The following is a 14,167-nucleotide window of genomic DNA, read 5'->3' as shown; positions in this document are numbered from 1 at the left end:
CTGACCCTATGAAGGAAAGACCATCAAAAAGTCCTATCATTAACAGACTTGCTCAGATCCTGCAAACTGGAGGATGTGGCTTCTACGATTGAGTCAAGCCGTCTTGTTTTAGGTCTTCCTCTTTTCCTACTGCCTTCCACTTTTCCTAGCATTATTGACTTTTCCAGCAAGTCTTGCCTTCTCATTATGTGACCAAAGTACGATAGCCTCAGTTTTGTCATTTTAGCTTCTAGGGAGAATTCAGGCTTGATTCGATCTAGAACTCACTTATTTGTCTTTTTGGCCAACCGTGGTATCCACAAAACTCTCCTCCAGCACATTTCAAATGAATCAATTTTCTTCCTGTCAGTTTTCTTCACGGTCTAACTTCCACATCCATACATAGTAATGGGGAATACCAAAGTCTGGATTAATTAGGATAAATGAGGGATACATTAGGATAAGGGGGGAAATGGATGCATCCTGAGACCAAAACAAATCTGGCCCTAACATGTATGTTTTGGCAGCTACCTAGTTTATGCAAAGAAGTTCATGTCAAAATAGCAAGACCAACAGATACACAACGTCTTCTTAAATACCTGAGCCTCAGTTTTAGTAAAATGAGTGAGCAGTGGACAGAAAGGAACCATATCAAAGAACATCTATGTTACAAGATAATAAAGGAAATTGAGAAAGAGCAGAGAGAATAAAAATTACATCCATGGCAGATTTATTTTCTATTTGGTATTGTTCTTCTATGTTTGAAGGGTTGAGCAGAGAAGGAAATTAAGGTGTGTGGGTTTCATGCAAATGTAAAATGCAAGCAAGGGCTTTGCATTAAGTTTTGTAGATTAGAATAAATAAACTGTAATATAAACATGCTGTAAAAGTGCCTCTAAATGCCCATCTTTCCTGTCTTGAGATGTCTTTGGAGATTTTGTCCCATGCCCGAAAGGAGTTCCTTTTGAACTGATTGTTTGCACAGATTTTATTTGCTTTCTGGAGTCCATAAAAGCAAGGACTACCATTGTCTTAAGACGACATTTAGGGATGTTACCACATTCCGTGGCCAAGACCACGGAATGATTTCAGCATTCCAGATTCTAACATGAGTTCTCCCTGCTTGGGACAAAACTTCAGCTTCTTTTATATGACTAAAGAAATTCAATAGAAATCATTAAGATTAAGATTGCCTCCTCCCATTGGTTGCATAACAGTGACATACAAATTGAGATAAAACACTGTAGAAATGCCATCAAAGAAACAAACTGTGAGCACTAGCAACAAAAACTGATGAAAACATGAAAAGAAAAAATAAACAAAAAAGAACATCTCTGTATATCTCTATTAATTTTATAGTTATCTGTGTTTTGTTTGTTTGTTTTTATACCCCGCCTTTCTTCTCAATGGGGACCCAAAGTGGCTTACATCATTTTTCTTTCTTCCATTTTATCCTAAGAACAACCCTATGAGGTTGGTCAGGCTGAAAGAGTGTGATCAGCCCAAGTTTTCCCAGTGAGTTTTTATGGCAGAGCAAAGATTTGAACCTAAGCTTCCCAAATTCTAGTCCAACACTATAACCACTACTGGGTTTATTGCTTTACTGTTTTGATTTTATTAATGCTATGAATAATAAAACTATTACAATAAAACTTTAATAATAAAACTATTGATAACATTAATAATAGTTTTATCGTTATTTTATTTTCTTAACTGCTTTGGGACCTAAGTGGAAAGGTGCTCAACTTGTGCTGTAAACAAATGCATAAAACAAACCATCTGGTTCTTGCTGCTGAATCCATCTTCAGCCACAATGATTGCCCCTGGTGGCCCAATGGAAATCTATGAGGCAGTAACCAATTGAACCCAATTGTGGGGAAAGCAGGTTATAAATTAGATAAAATAAATGATTGATTGATTCGCTTTATAGCCCTCCCTCCCCACGAACAGGCTCAGGGCGGGTTACAATAAAATGTTCAATAGGCATTAAAACATATAAATACAGTTAAAAACCAAAAAAACAACCATAAATACATGCAAACAGCATTTCAGATGGTGGCCCCCCTCCAATTCCCCAATTATTATATAAACAAGCACAACAGAAGGGGTGGGGCCACAGTTGATAATAATCTGGTGCAGGGATTTTTTTCTGGGAAAAGAGGTGGTGGAACTCAGTGGGTTGCCCTCGGAGAAGATGGTCACATGGCTGGTGGCCCCACCCCCTGATCTCCAGACAGAGGGGAGTTTAGATTGTCCTCTGCACCATGGCATAAACTCCCCTCGGTCTGGAGATCAGGGGGCGGGGCCACCAGCCATGTGACCATTTTCAAGAGGTTCCAGAATCCGTTCCACCGTGTTCCAGCTGAAAAAAAGCCCTGATCTGGTGACTGCATTAATAGGGGGCAGATGATAAACAAACAAATAAATAAAAATAGAGGCTGACGCAAGTGGTCTTCACAAGGCAGCTATTTTGTATGGAATGGGCCTAGATTGAGGCTACATTATTTAGAAGAAAATAGTTGAGGCTAAGCCTTTTCTCATCTTTGTTAATTATTTTCATAAATACAATAATAAAATCCCGATTGTCATAAAATCCTGTAATTGCATTTGTCTATGCTCAAGGGCTTGCTAGTTATGTACATATGTGTCATAAGTCATAACTAGATATGGGCATGAACAGTATTACGAACAGAAAAAAACCACGAACAGCCCAATCTGCTGTTCGCAAACAAGCTGTTCGTGATGCCCCATTCTAAATGAACAGGTGGTCGTTGCAAGCCTCGTTCGTTGCCTTTGGCAGCCGTTCATCAAGCCAGACAGTCTGGCACCTGCAATCAATCTCCTTGTCAACCAGAGGCAGGGATTGAACTCTGTCTGAACTCCGGCCTTTCCTTCTGGCTTTAACCCTTCAAAGTACTTCCAGCAGAGAGTCCCATCTTTGCCACTGTGAAGAGAAAATGACAGCCAATGGGGAGACCCATGGATCATACCTTTCCCGGGGTGCAATAGCTCTGAAACTTGGGGGGTTCTTTAGAGGACAGTGCGGACTATGTCCCCTGCAAATTTGGTGGGTATTGGACATTGGGAAGGTCAGTTGGTAACCCCTCAAAGTAGCTGCCAGCAGACACTGCTGTTTTTGCCAAGACAGGGCCCTTTAAACTATCAGCTGGCAGGTGGCAGGGGGGAATCCCCCCTCTGCCTGCCAGCTGATAGTTTAAAGGGATCTTTAAAGGGCCAGGTAAGTGGGTTTGAGGGGAGGGGGGCTAAGTGGGGGATTTGGGATGGGGGTGGTTCTGGCCCCCATGAACAACGAACATGTCCAGGAACACTTCACGTTCGTCCATGTTCATTGTTCGTTGTTCGTGGATGGCACCGAACGACGAACAGGGTGTTCCGTTTTTTTTCCCCATTCATGCCCATGTCTAGTCATAACCAACTTATGGCAACCTCTCATGTTTTCTCAAGGCAGGTGAGAAGCAGAGGTGGTTTGTCATTGCCGCCTTCTGCAGACTCTTCCTTGGTGGTCCCCCATCCAAGAACTGACCCTTGCTTAGGCTATATCATGGAGCCTTCCCTCCCTTAGTGGTGAGCAAGAGCAAAATACTCTCAGCACAAGAGCCCTGCATTAGTAGCAACCACATGTAAACACAAGCACATTCTCACTGGACTGTAACTGGAGTCATTACAATAAGGAAGCAGGAATGGAACAGCCAGCCCACTGACTGTCTATTTGAATTCTGGAAACTCCACCCTGAAAATAGTTGAAACTGGAATGTCTTGATCCTAATGTTTGTGGAGGATGTTCCAACACAGGCTTACGACCTATTTGTTGCCACTTATGAACAGGGTGCTGATTTATGGCTGTTTATGGCTATTTAGAGGGTTGCTTCACATAGTCCTTCTGACCAGTGCAGTGTAGTGCAATTGCGGTTTGCACAGGCATACGCTCCCATGGACTGACTGATTTCTACTTTCCCCTTCTCTTTGCTTTGCCACTGCTCTAATCAGTAGGAAATTGGTTAAATAGACTGTTAAATTAGTTCCAAATCATATAAATTGGTCATAAATAAACCTTTCTACCATTTAGCATTTGTCTAAGTACTCTTTAGCAACATGAATGGGCTTGCAATCTGTTTTGGGTCACAGCATTTTTTACATGTTGTTTTGAAAACCTGATGCCAACCTGCTCTGCAGGTTTTCATGTCATTCAGTGGCAATCAAAAAGGAGCTTGCCAGACTTCCCAGCGGGCCACGTTGCAGCTGGGTGATAAGGCGAGGTAAAGGACTGGGGTTTTTGGAGGCATGGTGGTTGCCTTCATCCAATATGGAACGGTGAGTTCCCCAGGCTTTCACACTCTGCCAGGTGCTCTATCAGGGTACTGGACATTTGGTGGGGAGGTGCAGCCTGAGAGAGGGACCACAAGTGACGCCTGACACAGGTTGGACACTTGCCAGCTTCCCTCAAGTTTTGATGGGAAATGTAGGCAGCTTGGCGGAATGTTGGGCAAGTGACAGTTGAAAAGTCCATTGGACAGCAGTCAGAGAGCCAAGCTGCGAGACCAGGACGCCTACATTCCCCATCAAAACTTGAGGGAAGCTGACTAGTGTCCAACCTGTGTCAGGCATCACTTGTGGTCCCGCTCTGAGTCTTGCTGCCATTCTCATGGATGTAGGTGGCGAGACAGTTGCTCACCTTCCCACCCTGGGATTGCCAGCATCTGATAAGGGGCTTGTCACAACTTTTGCGCCGTTTCAGGGCACTGGGCCATATCAGCAAGAGTGAGTTCACACTGGCTTGGCAGCTCATCCTTTTGGGGGTCATCACAGTTGGACACATTCAGTTTGATCGTTGAACACATTTTCAATGAAATTCACAGCATCTCTAATGTTTATTGTGGACCATTCATGATCTGGAGGAGCCTAGCATCCCAGAAAAGGTGTTGACCTGGCAGATCATAGCGAATAAATGACTAAAAACAAATATATGCTTAATTATGCATGTATATCTGTTCACCATAAAGATCTTCCTCTTCTTCTCCAAGTATTATTTTTTATCCAACCCTTCCTCCAAGGTACACAAGACAGTACCCTTCACCCCCCCCTTGTATTTCACAACATCCCTATTAGGTAGGCTATGCTCAGAAACAGTGGCCGGCCAAAGGTCATCCAATGAGGAAAAAAGGGGAAACAAACAGGGGGGAAATTCCTGTCATTTCAAGATTTCTGAATATTTTATATCTCTAACCCATAGTTCAAGAAAGTATAACCAGATCATATTAATGTTCTCTATGTAGTTTTGCGTCCTGACCTGGATAGCCTAGACAAGTCTGGTCTCATCAGATCTTAGCTGCTAAGCAGGGTTGGCCATGGTTAGTAATTTGATGGGTGGCTAGAGGTGGGCACAAACTGGAAAATGGCGGTTCGTTGCGGTTCGTGGTTCGTTGCATTTCACGAACCACGAACAACAAACCAGTATGAAATTGTCCGGTTCGCAAACCACTTCATTTGGTTCATGAATATGTCACTTCCAGGGCAGCAGAAGGTCTGCAGAAAGCCCCTCCACCCATTGCCTAGGAAACTGATTGATCGGCGCCAGGCTGTTTGCAGTGACAAACCGAAAAATGAACCAAATTAACTGCTCTAAAAATCATAGTAGTTCGTCACAGTTTGTCAGAAATGAGCTCTGGTGAACTGCCGGTTCGCAAACCAAAAAAACAGCCTGGTTCATGATGAACTTTGGTTCATATTTCAGTTCATGCCCATTACAACAACCCTGGCAATCAATGGGGTGACAGATGTTGCAGCCAAATCGCCCTCACATCCATGCCCATTATATATGGGAGACCTCCAACAAAGACCAGGGTTGCAGAGGCAGGCAATGGAAAACCACCTGTGTTAATCTCTTCCCATAAATACCCCACCAGGGGTTGCCACAAGTCAGCTATGACTTAATGGCACTCTCCACCATCATGTAGTTTTGTGCCCCATATAAACAGCATTCAAGTTCTGCCAAAATTGTAAAATCTGAAAGTCTATTAGGGATGCTGCCTCATTTAGCTGCAAGGGCTGCCCTGTATCAATGCTCACAGCTCCCCTTGTTCAAACTCAAGGTGACTGGAATATCATCGCATCCAAGAGATACTTAAATACCAGATTTAAATATCTAGGTACTTAAAGCTGGCATTTAAATCAATGGTATCGATTCTGGTCCTTTCATCATTTCCAAATTGCCAAATTCCCAAGCAAGCATATACCACATGATATAGATCTGTATTTCTCCACCTGCACTTCCAGCATTTATTAGATTGTCTTAACACCTTATTACATCTGTGGCATGTCCGAATGCCACATTGGCCACTCCTTTGGACCTTTGAAAGACTAAAGACATCTGAATGACAGACAGGTGTAGGCTGGGGTGTTAAAACAGCCCTGGAACAAGCTGAGCCACATGGCAGTGATAACAGGTTATGTTGGGTTGCCAAGGACAGCAACCAAAGAGAGACTTACTGTGGTTGGGGAGGGGCTATGCAGTGATATTACTCCAAGGCAACCCAGAAGTGCTGTCATAGCATGGGGCAATGCTCTAGCATTCCCTCCAAGCTCTGGTTTAACCACTGAGTTTTGGGGAAATGCTAGAATGTCACCTGATATGATGATGTTGGTGCAACACCAATACCCCCCCCCCACACACACACACACACTATTCAGTTGAACAGCAGTGGACAAAAATGGCTCTCTCTCCTTCCAAAGAAGGAGACCTGGCCTCCCTAGGTATATTACTTAGAGTCAAGCTACAAGTGACATAGTTCACGTGAAGTGCACTTGATTGGCCCTGCAAGTTTAGCTGGGAAGTCTAGTTGGAGACTCCCTCCTTCCTGTAGCAGCTGCTGTGGTGGCAAAGCTTCAGCTGCCCTTTATGCGCCCGGTGCCTGTGCGTGGTGGCTTGTGTGTGTGGCCTGGTGGGGGGGGGGGTGGCAGCAGTGGTGGGAGTGCAGTAGTACCTTCTGGATGGGCAGCTGCAAGGGAGAAACAGCGGAGGAAGGCATGTGCCCCTCCTCCCATGGCCCCCTGGAGCTGTGCAGGGCCGGAACATGGTTGCCAGGTGCCTCCTGACATGGGAGCACAGTGCAGCACTGCACCAGCCCGGCTCCATCCTCACCCTACCGCTGTTCTCCTCGCCCTGCAGCAGGTGCATCTGTTCAACTGCATGCATGGGAGCCCCAGCTCCTGCAAGTGAGGAGGGAAAGCAGGCAGACAGGCAGGAGGAAGCAGCCCCGCCACTGCCACAGCCCAGCTGCCAGCCAGCCGGGACTCTACACCACAGCTCAGCCTCCTCGCGGAGCCCCCCAGCGCCCAGGAGCAGATGGGGGAGAGGAGAGGACCTGAGCAGCTGGAGCTTCACTGCTCCCGCAGTTGCTATGGGAAGGAGTCTCCAACTACATTTCCCAAGTAAACTTGTGCGGAACCACCACGTGGACTGCGTCACTTGTAGCTTGACGCTTAGTTTAGCTTGCATGTGGCAACAAGGGGCCCTCCAGGGCAATGGTCCACCAAGAACTTATCCAGTAATTTTGCCAGTAAATTACAGGTACTGGGATTGGATCCCATGCAGGATTTCCAGGGACAAAGGGGTGGGCGATTCCCACTGATTCCTCCCTGCTGCGGCAGACCTCTGATTCTCCCCTCTTACTGTTTCTAGATAGCTTCTGGAATCAACTTTTCAGGAGCCATTTTGCTCTGCAGTGGGAGTGGGTAAGGAAGTCATGCTCTGAGGACAGGAATCCTTTCCATCCGTGGAAATTAGCAGTGGATCCAATCAGTGACCATTTCAGCATTGAGTCTTGATTGGCCTTACATCCCATGTCATAAAATGGAGTCATAGCTGCAGCCTATTTAGATATTATCCTGGAAGGATGAGATCACTTTCGTCTCTCATCTTTGGATTCATGTAACTGACCTTTTCCTTAAATAGCCAAAATTTGGCAAGGAAGTTTTGCCTCTGTTTGTCTGTTCCAGTGGGGATCTTGAAAGCACAATCTCTGGGCAGGCAAGGCACTCTCTAGGTACTGCTTTAGAGCTTGCGGCAGCCAAAAGAAAAGAACAATTGGGTCTGCATATTCCTTGCTTTCCAGAAGATAAGTAGAAAAGTAGTATACTGCATTTCTTTGCTGGTTCCAAGTCTTTCTTTCTTTCTTTCTTTCGTTCTTTCGTTCTTTCGTTCTTTCGTTCTTTCGTTCTTTCGTTCTTTCGTTCTTTCTCGTTCTTTCTCGTTCTTTCGTTCTTTCGTTCTTCCTTCCTTCCAGCAGCAATTCACATAGCAGGTTACTGGAAGAATCCCAACTCCTACCACTTAGTGCCACTGAAGGGGCACTTTCTGCCCTTACCAGAAAGTGTCAGGAGGGGGCGACAGAGGCACAGGACCATGGCTGCTGGCTCAGCTGATGACATCACTTGTTGGGATAAGGTTCCACCATCCACTGCTATGCACCTGTGGGTGAGGCTGCCGCTGTGGCCCTGCTACCACCATGTCTGCCTCCTAACACCTGCCTCTTGGGACACTTCTTCCCTCTTCAGGAGCACCTTGTGGCAGGAGCTGGTATCCTCCAAGTTTCACATCATACGAACTACAGTTCGATTTCTTCCTTAGTATCTTAAGCGTACATGGTGCTTTGTGGAGTAACATAAGCAAAACGGGTCCTTGGCTTAAGGAGCTTAAAATTGAAATGAAAAGAGGGAGAGAAACCAACAGAGGGAGAAGTCGAAAAGAAGGCAGCAGTGGTGTGAGTTTGGCTTCTGCTGGTACAAGAGTCCACATGGAATATTTCCATCACATGTTCTCTGGATACATATCAGAGGGTTAGATCCAGATTAACTCTTCTGTGGATCCCAAGACTTCCGCCCATCGTTCCTTCTTTCCCCCACCTCTCCTATCCCACAGCAGCCCAAAATGCCTCCCAAAATACTGTCGCTGGCAGAAATGGAACATGATTTCAGGCTGTGGGAGGGAGAAATCACACTTTGCAAGTAGAAGTCCTTACGCCCCCTGAAAGCATTCATTTGGATCCAAGCTGGAGTGTGCATGATTTGTCCTAGAACCAGATTGCTCCCTGGTCCACGTGTAAACGAGGCCAATGGCTTGTTGCATAAGGAAGCAATTGCTTAGACTGGATTGTTACAAGTCCCATTCAGATTTGCAACGGGAGATTCCCAGGCCAAGACCTAAGAAATATCACAAATACCTGTGAGTGAGAAAGATGTACTGGGAAATGCTTGCTGTCCATTCTGGGAGTGGAGACTGGTTCATTTCTTGGGGTTTTTCCAGTCTGCTGTTACAAGGACCCGTTAAGCAATATAGTTACCTGGCAGGAAATAGTCTAGACTCACCTTGGACTCACCCTGGTGATATACAGTAACCGTCATGTGTATCCGTGACACCCCACCGAGGGAGGGAATAAATTGCTTTCCAAGCTGAAACTGTAGCAATTATTAAAAGCATCGACCTGAATGGGCGTGTGTGTGTGTGTGATGTTTTCATCTGAAAACAAAATCGTTCCCAATCTGCTGTTGTTGCCATTTCGGCAACAGGGCACTGTGATGACTCAATTTGTGTGTATGTCACTTTCCCTGAACATTCGACTCTACCTTTCTCGTTCCGTGATGAATAACAGCTTGTAGCTATCAGTCTGGAAATTCCAGAGAGAGGTAACATCCTACCAGCCAAGTGGAGGGATAGAAAAAACCTGTATTAAACTTCCTCACACAGTGATTCTGTTCTCTACAGTGAATCTCTGATGATCTGACTCACCCTAAAGGCACAACTATCCAAAAATTAAGGTGAGCTTAATCTTAATTAAGGTTAAGGTGATGTCGTAAACACAATCAGTGGGGCACCACTAAAGTGGGCTTAACCCAACTTCATTATTTCTTCGCTGTTTGACATCCTTTTGTTATCTTTACTGCTGCTTCTGGACACCACTTTCGTTCTTCTTTTTTGCCCTCACTGTCCCAGGTTTCATTTACCTAGGCTGCTGTTCAATCTTTTTGGATGTGGTGCCCCACTGATTTTGTTTACGACATCATCACATCGGTGCCATTGGCAAAACAGTCTTTGAAGCAGGATTTATTTATTTATTTATTTAATTAATTACATTTTTAGACCGCCCTCCCCGTCAGACGGGCTCAGGGCGGTTTGACAACAAATTGAATATGGGCAGTGTGGGCAAGTGATGGTGAGGGCAGTGAGGGAAAAGAAATAAAGAAAGTGGACCGCTGAGAACTGCCACAAAGAAATGCAGAGGTGTTTGCAGCAATGGCTAAAGATCACAGACAGCAGAAGGTGGTTTGGGACACACAACCAAACACCAAATGACAAGAACACTCCGCTGAACTGTGTTCTTTTTTTATATATATAATTTTTTATTTTTTACTAAAAGATAAGGGGTACAGAATATAGGGGATGGGGAAAAGAAATTCATATTATATATCGCTAATACATTGCACCGTACAATCTAATATATTTCTTCAATGTGTTCTGCAGATCAGCCACTTATTTGCAAATCTTTCCATTCATTTTAAATAATGTCCATAAAAGTCTTCATCCTAACTAAAAGCTAGGTTTCTTCAGATTTCCTCTGTATCCAGCTATAGAATGTGTCCCAAATGTCATTATATATTGTATTGTCCATCTCTTTCAATAAACTCAACAATTTATCCATTTCAGCTGTCTCAAGAATCCTTTCAATCAGATTTTCTTGCGTTGGGGTGACTGTCGTTTTCCAAAGTTTCGCATATAGTATCCTGGCTGTTGTGATTATATTCAAAATCAAATGTTTTTGGTTTTTATCAACTGGAACCAACATATGGTTTAATAAAAAGAGTTCTGGTTTCAAAGGCAATGAAATCTTAAGTATCTTTTGAGTCATTTTGTGTACCATCTTCCAGAGCTCTGTTGCTTTTTTACATGTCCACCACATATGATAATATGAACCTGGGTTATTGTCGCATTTCCAACATTTATCTGACATATTTAAAGACATTTTAGCTATCTTAATAGGAGTTAGAGGCCATCTATAAAACATTTTGTAAATATTTTCTCAACTGTGTTCTGAACAATGAGTGCACCAGAGGAGCATGTCAAAGGCACAAAACCCATTTTTGGTTGAACCTGCCTTCGACTTTGTTAAAGAACGTTCACAAGTAACCCTAACATCTTTGGAGCCCAAGAAAGTTCTTTAGCCCAAGAAAGTTCTCTGACCCTATCCCTGCCAACTTTCCAAAGGCTATTTCAAATGTGTGTAGTTAATTTGATCTTTGGCAGGCAAATCAGCTTGCGTTAGTTTGCAATGTTGATTTCATGGGCCTGACATCGACCTGTTTACTGATTGATTTTGTATTTTGATAGGGGAGGTAAGTACTCTGTTATTTGTGTTCAAGCATCCCAAATATTATTGAAAGGGCTGCTGAGGTCATGTCTGTGACATGACTCCATTGGCCTCTATACAAATTAAAGCTGCTAGAGAATGCAGAAAAATGTCATGGGGGGGCACTAAAGGAGTTTTGTTCTGCGCATAGTCTGAGGGATATCCTGGAGTATTTATTAACCACATGAAAACAAGTCTCATGGTAGATGCCAGCAACTTGGGAGTCCCAATGGAAGTCACTGGCTATCCAGTTTTCCCAAGCCCCGAAGGCTTGACAACGTTAACTTTGGACAATGAGAGGTTAATATCCACCAGAGACTGAAGCCTCTAGAGGCCTTCAAGGTAAACTGCCTTACTTCTGTTGGCAAAATGCAGATAGAAAAACAAAAGCCACTTATACAGTGTAATCAAATGATAATTGGAGGTGCTTTGAAATGCTTAATGATGAACAATTAGCAGCCAGCTCAAAATCTCACCACTGCAGAAAGAACACTGCATATCCATTTTCTCAGTTATCCCAAATACACAAAGCCTTTGTTTCCCAAGAAGGAAATATCTGAGAAATGGAATAAAACAGTCACATGCAGCTGTATATTCAACCCAGGAGGCAGAGGCCAAAACTTGCCCCTCCAGAGACTGTGGTTTAAAGATATACTGCATCTAAACATAGAAGTTCCATTTAGTTATCATGGCTAGTATCCTCTGCTGTAGTATAGTGGTTAAGTGGTTTGGCTATGAATCAGTACTCTGCTAGTTTGAATCCCACTACTGCCATAAGCTCGATAGGAGCTTTGGGTAAGCCACTCTTCTCAGCCCCAGCTCCCCAGCTGTATTGTGGGGATGATAACACTTACTTTGTTCACCGCTCTGTGTGAGCTACTAATCTGTCTAGAAGCGCCATATATAAGTGCACTGTTATTATTATCTAGGGTGACCAAGTCCTCCCAGGCAACTGGTGGGAGATAGGGAGCTGGGGGTGGTGGAAACTTATTGGGGTAAGCATGTGCATGAATCGGGCCACTGCAGTGCATAGAAACACACCACGCTGCCTGGGAGACAGCCCTGGGAGTCGTGGTCCCCCGCCTTTCCCCCCAGCTAGGGGTTGGCAACCCTAGCTGGAAGTGATGTCATTATACAGGGATGATGGCCATGCCCCCCATTTCCCTCGCCTGCCTCTTCTGCTGATTAGCTGGCAAGAGATTGCCCACCAGAAGATTGCCCACCAGAAGTGGGCACCTGGCAAGCATACTGCTGTCCATCCTGAATCTACTGCCCACCAACTTATAACAACAACAACAAAAACAATAACAACAACATTTGATTCCACCCTTCAGGACAACTTAATGCCCACTCAGAGCGGTTTACAAAGTGCGTTATTATTATCCCCACAACAATCACCCTGTGAGGTGGGTGGGGCTGAGAGAGCTCTTACAAGTTGTGACTCACACAAGGTCACCCAGCTGGCTTCAAGCGGAGGAGTGGGGAATCAAACTTGGTTCTCCAGATTAGAGTCCTGCGCTCTTAACCACTATACCAAACTGGCTCTTATTGGGTGACCCTGAAATATTAAGGTAGAATAGAGAGGAACCAGTATTCTCTCCTCTTTCTCTACCCTTTGCACCATTTTATTAACTTCCATCATGTCCAATCTTAGCCATCTTTCCCACAGCTAAAAAGCTCCCGACCCATCTGCCTTATCTCAAAAGGAACATACTCCAACTCTACAATCGTTTTGGTTGAAATCTCATTTCAATACTCAATTTACTAGTAAGTCTAACTGTAAACTGCCCTGAGCTATAGGACAAAGTAGGGAGGAAGTAAAAACACAGACAATTCCTTCTCGCCCACAAAAAATGTAGTGATAAGAGTGATGGGAAATTGCTGTGTAGGGGCGGGGGAGGAGTGCGTACTTCCATTTCTGTGAAGTGTTATGCTTGGTCCACTCACTAGTAATGAATACTTTCTCTTGCATTCATCAGAACTGCGTGTTTTAACAAAGCTGCCTTTCAAGCTATTTCTGCAAAAGCCATTTCAATTCTTCGCCATGCGCTCACAGCATCTGAGTTCTTTAGAAGTTTGCTAACTTTACCAGCGAGGCAGAAGTTCAAGCAACCCCTACTGGGAACAAATGCAGGTAAGCGATATTTGACCCTGGTTATCCGTGCCCGGACTTGAAACTGCATCTCGAGTTCGCAGGAAAGGGATTGCTGTATTTATTTTTCATTTTGTTTTCCTCTAAAGCAAGCAACAAGGGAGTCCTCGCTGCAAAGACTTGCCCACAGGAAGGAAAAGCGGTGGGCCCACCTTGCCCTGATGGAGCACATTGGCTGACACAAACAAGGGTTGACCTTTGTACAAGACGCCTCGAAAACTCACATCCTTTGGGCTTCGTGGAGCGTGACTGTAGCTTCAGATCCCTACAATGGTTCATTTGTAGGCCAAGAATTAGATCCAGAAAATGTGAGAAGGGGAGAGGGAGGGGGGGAGAGAAAGGAAGTAAATAAACCCTGATATTTTTCACACCGAAAAGAGCACGCCGATCTCCTGCATACAATTCGACCGGAATTCTGAAGATAGCAATGCATTTTTATTCATGTCTTCAGAGAAGGGAAATCCATACAGAGTATTTGTAATCAGAACAAGAGATCTTGAAATCTGGTTTAATAGCTGTTTGATGTGTGTGGGGGCGTGTCACAATAATACAGCATGCACCTTTTTTTTGTACACAACCATGAATGTATGTTTTGTTTCCATTCTCTTCCCCTTAA

At 44.3% G+C, this 14,167-nt stretch overlaps 1 long non-coding RNA gene across 1 annotated transcript; it reads left to right on the top strand.

The window, feature by feature from the left end:
* The first annotated feature begins 9,739 nt into the window (after window positions 1-9,739).
* LOC129323790 (uncharacterized) lies at window positions 9,740-13,851 on the top strand. Its single transcript, XR_008596487.1, has 3 exons — window positions 9,740-9,813; window positions 13,379-13,533; window positions 13,641-13,851. It is a non-coding gene; the product is annotated as an uncharacterized LOC129323790 (long non-coding RNA).
* The last annotated feature ends 316 nt before the right edge of the window (window positions 13,852-14,167 follow it).

This window comes from Eublepharis macularius, chromosome 2 (assembly GCF_028583425.1).
Source record: "Eublepharis macularius isolate TG4126 chromosome 2, MPM_Emac_v1.0, whole genome shotgun sequence".
NCBI lineage: Eukaryota > Metazoa > Chordata > Lepidosauria > Squamata > Eublepharidae > Eublepharis > Eublepharis macularius.
Note: the sequence above shows the minus strand (reverse complement) of the source record. Positions and strands in the feature narration are given on the sequence as shown.